The 12,104-nt window shown below is 49.0% G+C and overlaps 1 long non-coding RNA gene across 1 annotated transcript; it reads left to right on the plus strand.

Moving 5' to 3' along the window:
* The first annotated feature begins 4,722 nt into the window (after positions 1-4,722).
* On the plus strand, positions 4,723-7,994 carry LOC123165344 (uncharacterized). Its single transcript, XR_006482933.1, has 2 exons — positions 4,723-4,871; positions 4,989-7,994. It is a non-coding gene; the product is annotated as an uncharacterized lncRNA (long non-coding RNA).
* The last annotated feature ends 4,110 nt before the right edge of the window (positions 7,995-12,104 follow it).

The raw sequence follows: 12,104 nt of genomic DNA on the forward strand, positions 1-12,104 counted from the left end.
GGCACACTTCCTCCGTCGTATTGATCGTCTAGCAGTTCAAAGTCGACGTTCACGATCGTTGCATTGCTGAAGCTTTGAACAAATGTCCGGCACGTTTCGCCATCTGTAGGAACATCCGCAGGAACATGGAGGCGCAGGTCTACCCGTGTCATGTCCGGCTGCGGCGACTTGAGCGACAATGACCGGACAGGCCCCTGGTACCTGAACCACCGCAACAGCGGAGCATCGAGCTCCATGGTGTTCTGCCCTTTATCGCCCCAGCAGCGGTCGTCCAAATTTGCGAGAACGAGGGTGGTGACCCTGGGGCAGCGGAGAACTACCGATTGCTGCCAACGAGGGTCCCCTGTCCAGAGCTCGGACCCGTCGAGGTCCAGGGTGGCGAGCTGCGGCGCGCCATCTATGACACCCTGGAGTAGGTGTGCCTGGAGTAGGTGGAACGAGACGCCGCACAGGTGCAGCCGCAGCTCCACGAGCCGATGGAATGGATCGTGGACCTCATGGTCGTAGTTCATGCACTTGCTGAGGTGCAGCACGCGGAGAGACCTCGACGGCGGCAGGCTGCCGATGCTGAAGTTGTATAGCATTCCGGCCCCGGGAGCGTCCGAGTCCGGGCCGTAGAAGAGCCCGATACGGAGTTCCTCCAGGCGGCTGGCCGCCGGGCTGGACAGCAGGGCCTCGAGCTCTCGGGCCATGTCCTGCTTCGCCTCGCACACGTCGTCATGGAAAGCGAATGACTCGTAGTCGCTGTGGTCGTCGTCCTCTCCTTCCGAGTACCAGAACGTGAGCTTCGTTACGTTGCCGTCGGCGGCGGCGAAAGCCTCACGGGCGTCACGCATGATAACGTAGCGCTTGGAGTACCGGTCGAGGTCGTCGTAGGAGCGTGAGTCCAGGTTGACGGCGCCGGACGAGGGCCAGAGCGAGCGCCACCGCCGCCCGAGCGCGCCCGTGGTGGCGCCCTCCTTTACCAGCGCGAAGTACAGGATGTGCCGTAGAAGGTCATCGGGGAGGCTGGACAGTCGGTCGCCGCCGGTCATTGTTGATCAATCGTGGCTGTCAAGCAAGATCTGCACTACTTCTTTCTTGGGGGGACAGGGAGACTCGAGCAACGCGGCCGATCGACCTGTTTTATACAGGCACGCGTGTGCGTGCAGATCTGGATATCCGATTCCGACCGCTACACGAACTCCGTTTCTTTTTGCCGGAAGACCACTGCGAACTCAATTACTCCTACTGCGAACCAACCTGTGACTGTGGTATCCTCATGGCTCAAATCCTCGTGCTCGCATTTACTCTTAAATTTATTTCAGTATTTTCGACGACGTGAATTCAGTGGGAAGAGGCGTTCCCGTCGACGACGAGGTGTCTATGATGACTTCGTAAATTTCAAGATAATATATCAGCTTAGTCATTCAAAAGTGACATAGGAGTAAGGTGTATGTGTGTGCGTTCATATGGATGAGTATATGCGCGTATATATGAGCGCTTGCATCTGGACTGTGTAAAAAAATGAACTCAATTACTCCGACCTATGAAACATCGAAGGCTCGGCGATCGGGAGGATTTGCCGGGCAGATGCGAGGGCATTGAGTCCCTTGTGTGTGCTTTTTATTCTTCTAATTTTTAATCTTTTGAAAAAAAATTAAAATAAGTTATGTAGTCATATTCAGGTTTTTCATGAGGAGGGCTTTCAAATAAAATCTATTTTGACTACATTTTGAGGAGTTTCAATTAAGTTTTAGCCTTTAAAACTAGTACGTGTGACCGACAAAATCTTAACTTTTGTAAAAATTAGTCGCTTAAAGTTTAACTCTGAAACTTGATGCGAGTGACCGAGAAAATCGCGAGTTTCAGATGCAAAATTGCAAGTTTTAGGAATTAGGGCATCTCCAACGCTGGCAATTCAAATGGACATAGTGACTGGTCCGCATCAGTCCGCAGATAATGGTGCAGAAGACGATCATTCAATCATGCCCGGATCCATTTTAAAACGAATTTGAATAAACATGATAAATTTCATCAAACAAAACAGATGATATTTCGCCCGTTTAACTAAAAGCTTAAGAAACTAGGAGGCTAGCGGACTGTGACCACGGTGGCCGCCCTGGTCGGCCGCACCGCCATCGTCATCTGTGTAGTCATTGTCGTTGTCACTGGAGAAGTCCTTCCAGCGGCGGAAAGGCGCATGGGCACGACAACCCTGGCCAACCGCCGCCTATTCCTCGCGGAGGGCCCCGCGTCCAATGCCGACCTCGACCGCGGTGTCCTAGAGGCGGCCTAGTCCCTGCCGGTGGCAGCGAAGGTGTCGCTTGGCGACCACTCTCGCCAATTGTGGCGAGCTCCCCGTCTAGGTGGCGGCGGTGCCGCGCGATCGTCTCCACAGTGGTGAGCGACCGTTCGTTGTCCCAGGCCTCCACCTTTGCCAACCTATCCTCGCCCGACTTGATGGCCCGCAACGACAAGGAGCCACGCTGCCGCCACGGCCACCGAGGGAGTGGTGGATGCACCCGCGTGCCTTCGCGACCCCGTCGGCGACAACTCCTCCTTGACGACCTTATTGTGCCAACTGCGGTGCGGCGGCGACACCGGCTCGTCGATCCGTATGTACAGCTGTGCAGCCGTGAGGGCAGCTCCTCCTTCATGCGGCACCCGATTTGGACGCCACAGTTGCGCGCGGGGGACGATGGCTCCACCTTAACGGGGAAGATAGGTGATGCCGCCTCCTGCTTTGCTCGGTAGCGCGACAACAAGTGAAGCTCTTCCTTCATGCGTGCTGGGGGCAGTAAGGGCGGCGCCGGACCACATTCCCGGAGCGACCCCTCCATCACCAGTTTATAAGATGAGCCAGCCGTGGGTGCAGTGGCTAGATAGTTTCATAATGTCGTGAAGTGACGGCCGGAGTAGGCTTCTCAGTGGCCGCGTCTGTATTGAAGCAACACGGCTCGCTCGTCCGGTTGCGTCGCTCTAACCGGCATCAATGTCGTGAAGTGACGTCCGCTATGGAGCGACGCTGACGGCATGAATGCGCAGCAACCGCTTTGAGCTAACGGCATGAACGTTTGAGCGATCCCAAAGTCCATTGTACGGTAAGAAGTGTCTATGTCTATGATACTCTCATGGTCTAAGGAACTAAAGCATATGTTAACTCTCTGTGTTATATCGATTGACTTGTGACCATAGTATCTCAAAGTGTAACAAATAAGTTGGGTCAATTCAATATGATCATTCTTGTAACGTCATATTCTCAAAGTTGTTTCAGGACTATCGTTACATATCCCAAGATCATGACGATACATCCATCTTGCATCATGTTTTTGTACTGTTATTTATATTTTTTAAAGTTATATTTCACTTTTAGGTTCCATTCTAATGTCTTTTCTCTCTTAGTTGCAAGTGCTATCACAAGAGGGAGATTGCCGACAGCTGGAATTCTGGACCTGAAAAGAGCTACAATGGAGATAGTTATTCTTCGGAACTCTGAATGACTCGAAACTTTTCAAAGATTTATTTTGGAATATATAAAAAAATACTGGAACAAGAATCACCAGGAGGGGACCCACCAGTGAGCCACAAGCTCAGGTGGTGTGCCCACCCCCTAGGGTGCGCCACTTGAGCTTGTGGGCCCATAGTAACTATGGTAGTCTATACCTAACCCTGACAAAGTAGGTAAAAGCATCAAATGCATGGAGAGGTGTCACTGTATGTTGGCCTCCGAGAATGACTGCCCGTCATGTCATCGCTGCTTAGGGTATTCACCTGGTACTAGTGTGACACGAACTAATACAGGTGTCCATCGCACGGTAAATGAAGTGATGAATGAACTCTTGCGCTACTGTAACTTTGTTGCTCGCCTGCATTCCTGTCGTGTATCGCAGAAGGCCTGCATGGGCAGAACTAGTACGCCACGCGTCGGATGCGGTGGTTGGCTGGCTGCATCTGCTTGCCGGACGCGGGTCAGGTGAATCGGGCATTCTCAGGTGCCATAGCCATTCTTAGACGTCCTCTTGCCTTGAGTTGTTGTCGAGCTGCTTAGGCAACTTCTCCTGGCATACTTGGTTGCTTATGTAGTAGATTATGACAGGTCTTGGCAAAGATATGCGTGCCGCCATGGACCTGAACCCATAGTGGAAAGTGCACTCCTTCTGGATGTTGTAGTCAGTGAGAGTCTTCTTGAAGATCTGCATACCACCACTGATCCAAGGTGGTAGCAACTTGACTGTGGGGAGACTTAATGGTCGTCCTCTCCAACAATGTCACTAATGTGGATCATGCACAGTTGGGTCCATGAACCAAATGGTCACAGTACTGATACCCTTCCGCGTGCAAACAGTGCTGGAGGATCCCGCAAGGCAACGCTGAGGGGAGGTGGTGAAGGCGGCATGCTTGGGAGGATCCTGAACGGCGGCGGTGAAGCGACTTGTAGAAGGAGGGTCTCCATGGAGATAAGGTAGATGGGTGGGATCGTAGGGAGATTGTGCACTGGGCGTCTATCTTTTTTCAGTTTAGCTAAATTTCAGTTAGCTGACTTTTTACTTTTGGGTCAGTCGATTTTCTGGCCACTGGATTGTGCTTTGGGATTTGTGCCTGTTCTTTTTTTCTATTTCGTTTTTGCTGGTGAGTTGGGCCTCGTGTAGTCGATTGCACCCTTGTTTTGGTCAGTTGATTGTGCTTTGTTGGGCTCCTTCGCAGCGCGCTCGCCCATTATCTTCTTCTACGCACCCGTTAACAGCCTTGTACCCAGCCCAGCCCGTGCTGTGGAACCCGACCATCACTGCTTTCGCATATCCTCGCTTATCGATCTGTCAGTCACTTTCCCCTCTCCGGCTCAGTCTCTCTCTACTCGGTGTCCTCTCCTCTTCCTACCTAGAGCTAGGGTTCGTCAAGTTCTTCCTCTCCTATAACTCCCCCTCTTCTTTTTTCTTGTCTAGATCTGCTCTAATTCTGAAATTGCTAAGGCACTTCTCTATTTTGTTTTGCTCTTTTGTTTGCAGGATTTACCTGTCGGGGGTTCCTTGGATTAGGGGCTTCCTTTGCTGCATCTGCTGTTTCCTCAGTCTCCTTTTGTATTTTTTTTTGTGGTAGTAAGAGTAGTATGGTTAGGGTTCTTGTTTAAAATGCTTCAGTGAGTGTATTTGTAGTCTTCAAATTTGATCTATTTTTTATTTGGTTAGGGTTTCCTAGTAAATGTTTTTGGTGGTAGTTCGAGTAGTACAATTAGGGTTCTTGTTTAGCATGCTTTGGTTAGGGTTTTTGTAGTGTTGAAATTTTCTCTAATTTGTGTCTGGTTAGGGATAGTTCAGATTTGCTATTATTTTTATCTGGTTAGGGTTATTTGGTTAATCATTGATTTGTATATCTTCAAAGGTCACTTGTGTATATTGTTATTCTAATGCTATTTTATAGGTCATTTGTTCATTTCGTGTGTAGTCAGTTTCTAGGTTGTAGAAAATGTTATATATATAGTGTGTGTGTATGGCTGATTGTATGTCTAATCCAGCCTTTTTGTTATATGCATTGTGTGTATGGTCAATGTCATGCCAAATCATTGCAGTTTTTTTAACTATCCTTGCAGTTGTTTTAGCAAATCCTAAGTGGATAAGCATTTATGTACTAAGTCCATGTAGTTGTACTTTTTGCTTCTATGTATTCATGCATTACTGATTTTTGTTTCTTATAGTTTTTGTTCATGCATTTGTAGTATGCTTGTTCTTAGCTTGAGTATAGTGAAATTTTTATTGGTTAGTTTTAAAATCTCTTTGTATAGCACGTCTGTACTTGTAGCATTTAGTACTTGCTATATTTGTACTTGCTTATATTTTATATGTGAAATTGTGTGTGTTGATTGTGTAATTTAGGTAGATCTTTAGGTTCATAACAATGTCTGTAATGTTTTGCTTTTTAATAATTTGTGTGGAATTTAATCTAAGAGAAATGCAGTTAAGTGAATGTGTGTTCCTGCATGAGTTGCTTTTATATTTGCATATGGTGTAGTAGTGTTTGTTCTTGGTGATTTATTTGCTTGCAAATTTTTATCTAGTTATCTGAATATGCAACTCAGTTATGGGAATATGCTATCGAAGGTTTTGTGCTTTACCTCTAGTTAACTTGTTCCATCATGCTAATATGTTTCTTCATAATTATTGTTTAATCCGGATTTATCTCTATTGTGAAATTACTGCAAGTTTAGTTTTCTCTTGTAGTTTAACAACTTCGAGTACAAGTACGTTTAGATGTTATGGCTATCTTTTTGTACCTATGTTCACATGCTCTCGTAGTATCGTACTATATGTTTCTCTTGAACAACGAGTGCAAGTATAGTTCTATGTAGATGCAAATTTAGTTGTAATGATGAAAATTTTAAATTATGCCTTTAGGTAGGTGTTTTGTCTTGCTTGTAGTTTACCAACTCCTTTAACAACTAGGTCTACATGTTATGGTTCCTGTCTGTACATATGTTCGTATGCTAGTAGTATCGTATTATATGTTGCTCTTGAACAACGACTGCAAGTTTAGTTCTCTAAATATGCAAATTTAGTTCCTATATGGATTTTTGAAATTCTGCATTTGGGGACGTGTTCTGCCCTTACTTGTAGTTTAACAACTTCTAATACAACTAGTTGAAGATGTTGTTGTTATCTTTATGTACCTATGTTCGCATGCTCTCGTAGTATCGTACTATATGTTACTCTTGAACAACAAGTGCAAGTATAGTTCTATGTAGGTGCAAATTTAGTTGTAATGATGAAAAATTTAAATTATGCTTTAGGTAGGTGTTTTGCCTTACTTGTAGTTTACCAACTTCTTTAAGAACTAGGTCTACATGTTATGGTTCCTCTCTGTACCTATGTTCGCATGCCAGTAGTATCGTATTATATGTTGCTCTTGTACAACGACTACAAGTTTAGTTCTCTGAATATGCAAATTTACTTCCTATATGGATTTTTTAAATTCTGCATTTAGGAAGGTGTTCAGCCTTACTTGTAGTTTAACAACTTCTAGTACAACCGGGTGAAGATGATGTGGTTATCTTTTTGCAAATATGTATGCATGCTCGTAGTATAGTTCTTGTATGTTGCTATTTGACAACAACTGCAAGCTTAGTTCTCTGAATATACAAATTTAGTTCCTATGTGGAATATTTAAATTCTGGCTTTAGGGAGGTGTTCTGCCTTTACTTGTAGTTTAACAACTTCTAGTAGAAGTACAAACATGACATCTATTCAGAAGTTATAGTTGGATTCTGAAGATGTGCATGATTTTGCATCCGATTAATATTTATATGAAACGGTCAATTTGTGCAGTCTCTGAATTTACCGTTGTGGTTACATCAAAATGTCAGGACGTCACTTAAGTTGCAGGCCACCAAATTGACACCACAGAAAAAATGAAGAGGGGGAGGGGATCATCATTTACCTTGGACTGACCACAAGCACCTTGTTCTGCAGCTTTATTCTTTCTTCCTTTTGCTTTTCCTTTTGAGAGATCTATGTTTTGGGTACGATCTGAAGCTTCATCCATTGTGTTGGTGTTGTAGAACTTCGAGCGATTGGAGGAAGGAGGTTAGAAGGAAGAAATGGGAGGAAGAAGATCTATGGAGACATCAAAAGACAACAACGCATCTGAGCTTTGTTTGTGCATCCATAACAGTGGTTGTCTTGGTGATCGGGGAAGAAGGGGGGAGGAAGAAACCTTCTGTGCATGGGATTTTTTGAGCTGATTTTGTGCGTGAACTGGATCCACTTGTCTTGAGTGGAGTGGCTTTGGTTCCTTCGCAGGTTCAGGCCCGTTTCACTTTTGGGCTGGACAGAAAGCAGAACACGGCAACAAAAGCTTTTCAGCGATGGATCTGTCAGTTTTCTTGTTGGGCTGATCGACTGACCCTAATTTTGGGTCAATCAGTTTTCTTGTTTCTTCTTATCCTTTCTTTTGTTTAACTAATCGACTGACCACATTGTACAATTAGTCGATTGATCTATAGCCGCTCCCAAATTTTTTTAGATTGTTTTGCGGTGCAAAACCAGCTGGTGGAGCATCCGGTTTTCTCACAGATCGGGCTAGGGTAGGGGCGAGGGGGAGGGGACGACAAAACTAAGAGCGTAACCGGGAACATTACGTTCTTTGTTCTTTTTAGATTAGATAGGAGGGAAAAGTGTTGAACATGTATTCTTTGCATGTATGTATATAGGTTTGGGTTTTGTATTTCGCACCTGTCACGTCTCTCTCCCCTCTGTAACTTGTATGTAACTTGGGAGACAAGACATTAGGTGCACCCCTTGTATCTATATATGTGCCCCGTGCACGATCAGTGGAATTATCAATGCAGGCAAGCCCTCTCTTCCAAACTTACATGGTATCAGATAGCAAGTCGATCCCCTACCTCCGCTACCCTAGCCGTCGCCGCACCCAGCCGCCACGGCCGCTAGTCCATGCCGCCGCCCCACCCCTCGCCGCTGCCCCTCTTCTCCGCAACCGCACCATCCTCCCCATCTCCCACTCCCTAACCCTAAGCCGCCGCTCCTTCCCCGTCTTCAGCTGCCGCACAGCCGCCCCTTCCTCCCTGCCGCCGTACGCCGCCACCCCTCCATCGCCATGTCCGTCCACTCTTCCCTCTCCGGCAACACCAACCCCTTCGCCGGCCCGGACCCCGCCGACATCCGCAACCTCAACATCCACGAGCGCGTTACGATGGTCCTCGATCCGCATGACTCCACGTATTATGCATGGAAACCTACTTCTCGGTTGTCTTCCGTGAGTACAATCTAGTGGATCGTGTCGATGGCTCCGTCGACTCGAGTGACATGAAGGAGGACTCCGAGTGGACCACCATCGACGCTACGCTCATCCGGTGGTTCTTCCTCACCATCTCGAAGCACCTGTTTCTCAATGTCGTGAGCGATGGTGACGATGCACACGCCGTTTGGGTCAAGCCCAATGGCCTCTTCACCGACAACCGCCTTCAGCGCTGCGCTTTTTTGCAGCAAGAATTTTTTGGCTGTCATCAGGATGATCAATCCATAGATGACTATTGTCGCCGCCTCAAGACGCTGTCTGATGAGCTTTGTGACATCGGCACCAAGATCGACGACGACCTCCTTCTCAGCATGCTCACGCCCGGCCTCAACGAGGATGTCGACAACGCCTCCGCCAACCTCACCTTGATGTCGGGGCCCTCCTTCCCCAAGTTCATTGCATACATGCGGTTGGAGGAACACCGGATGAAGCAGGTGAAGAAGCGGGTGCAGCACACCGCCCTCGTCGCCGGCACCTCCTGTGGTGCCGCACCACCGACCGCACCACCGGCGCTGCGGACGCCGGCGCCTTCCACGCCTCTGGAGTTTTACCTGCTGCCGCCCGCGCCACCCGCCCCTCCCGCGCCCCAACCACAGCAGCCCGACGGTGGTCGTCGCAAAACCACCGCGGGGGCGCACGACCGAAGCAGCAGCAGCAGGGGGGAGCCCCGTCAGCAGCCCACCCCACCCTGGAGCTACGACACCAACCCGTGGACTGGCGTCGTCCATGCATATTCGATGCCGGTGCCACGGGCTCCCATGTCGGGCCTCCTTGGGCCTCGACCGGTGGGCCACCAGGCCCACTTTGCCGCGCCAGGAGCCGCTGGGCACGCGGCACTACCCGCACCGCCACCGACCGGCGGCTATGCCGCTCACCCCGTGCCGCCCGCCGCTGCTTACGGTGGGTTTTACCCGCCGCAGGTTCCTCTGCCGTGGGACCCTGCCCTCCTCGCTGCGCTGCACTCGGCCCCATCACCGAACTACTATTGTGGCGGTGGAGATTGGTACATGGACTCGGGCACCACCGCTCACATGACATCTCATCCCTGTAACCTCACCTCCTCCATTTCCGTTCATACTCCTACTCACATCGTCATTGGTAACGGTTCCTCCTTACCCATTACACATGTCGGTCATACCTCGTTTCCCTCTACATCTACACCTATAACCATGTCTAATGTTCTTGTTTCTCCTAACTTAGTTACGAACCTTGTCTCTGTTTGTCGTCTTGCTCGTGAGAATCCCATTACCGTTGAATTTGATGATGTTGGTTTTTCTGTGAAGGACGCCCGTACCAGGATGGTTCTTCACCGATGTGATAGCCCCGACGAGCTCTACTCGGTGCACTCCTCCGCCACCACCTCCACCCGCCCAGTCGCCCTTGCCGCCAGTATCGACCTTTGGCATGCTCGTTTGGGACATCCCAACTCCACCGTTTTGCATCACATTCTTCAAAGTTTTTCATTCTCATGTAATAAGGTCAACAACCATACTTGTGAGGCTTGCCGTCTTGGCAAGCATGTTTGTCTCCCCTTTAGTGTGTCTACAAATATTTCCATTTTCCGTTTCAGTTAATCTGTAGTGATGTTTTGACATCCCCGGTTGCAAGCAACACGGGCTATCTATATTATTTGGTGATCTTAGACGACTTCTCTCATTATGTGTGGACGTTTCCTCTTCGTCGCAAGTCTGATGCACTTGCCACACTCACTTTGTTTTATGCCTATGTCACCACACAGTTCAGTCGTCCCATCCTTTGCTCTCTAAACTGATAACGAAAAAGAATTCAATAATGTTGTTGTTCGCAACCTCCTTGCTATGCACGGCACTATCTTTCGCCTCACTTGTCCCTATACATCCCAACAAAATGGCCGCGTTGAGCGCATCTAACGCACTCTTAATGGCTGCGTCCGCACGTTGCTCTTTCACTCCAACGTGCCTCCACGGTTTTGGTCGGACGCTCTCGCCATCGCCACCCTCCTCATCAACATCCTCCCATGCTGCCCGTGTAGGAACTATGCCCCTCATCATCTTCTTTTCGGTGCGCCTCCATCTTATGATGGTCTTCGCATCTTCGGGTGTCTCTGTTATCCTAGTACCGCGTCCACCACTCCTCATAAACTCGAACCACGATCCGTGCCTTGCATCTTCCTCGGCTACCCTCCCAACACCAAAGGTTACCGGTGCTATGATCCAGTGTCCCATTGCGTGTACACCTCGCGGCACGTATACTTTGATGAGTTTGTTTTCCCTTTTCAGCAGGTACCACCCTCCGCCGCGCCTTCGGCAGACACTCATGCCACGCCCTCGCCCTGGCGTGGGCCTCGGCGTGGCCTGCCCCTGCTCTCACACTCGGCGAGCCGTCGCCCTCGCCGAGTCCCACCCGACCATCGCCGCCGAGCCCGGCCTCCTCTGCCTCGGCGGTCCAGTCGGACGCCTCTAGCACGGTCGGTCCCTCGGACGCGGCCCCGTCCGGCTCGGACGCGGCCCCCGACTCGGCTGCCTCGAGCGCGGCCCCCTCTGGCTCGGTTGCCTCGGAGGAGGTTGGTTGATACGTCTCCAACGTATCTATAATTTATGAAGTATTCATGTTGTTATCTTATCATTCTTGGATGTTTTACAACCATTTTATAGCAACTTTATATCATTTTTTGAGACTAACCTATCGACCCAGTGCCCGGTGCCTGTTGTTTTTGCTTGTTTTTTACATCGCAGGAAATCAATATCAAACGGAGTCCAAACAACGCGAAATTTTTTGGAAATTCTTTTTGGCCCAGAAGACATCCATTGGGCCAGAAGTGCACCTGGGGGGTGCCCCGAGGGGGAAAAACCCACCAGGGCGCGCCAGGCCCCCCTAGCGCGCCCAGGTGGGTTGTGCCCACCTCTGTGGCCTCCCGCACCCCTTCTTTGCACCATAAATTCCCAAATATTCCGAAGCCCTTCGGGGTTAACCTAGATCAGAAGTTCTGCCGCCGCAAGGTCTTTGTATCCACGAAAACCAATCTAGACCCCGTTCCGGCACCCTACCGAAGGGGGGAATCATCTCCGGTGGCCATCTTCATCATCCCGGCGGCCACCACGATGAGGAGGGAGTAGTCCACCCTCGAGGCTGAGGGTTTGTACCAGTAGCTATGTGTTTATTCTCTCTCTCTCATGATCTATATCATGGGCTTTGTTAATATAGTCGAATCATATGATGTTTCTACCCTCTATACTCTTGTTATGATGAATTGAATCTTTACCCTTTGAAATTTTGTCTTGTCAGAATGAATATTCAGAGATGAGAACACATGATGTATGTCTTGCAATATGAATACT

The sequence above is a fragment of the Triticum aestivum genome, chromosome 7D, assembly GCF_018294505.1.
Source record: "Triticum aestivum cultivar Chinese Spring chromosome 7D, IWGSC CS RefSeq v2.1, whole genome shotgun sequence".
Classification (NCBI taxonomy): Eukaryota; Viridiplantae; Streptophyta; class Magnoliopsida; order Poales; family Poaceae; genus Triticum; species Triticum aestivum.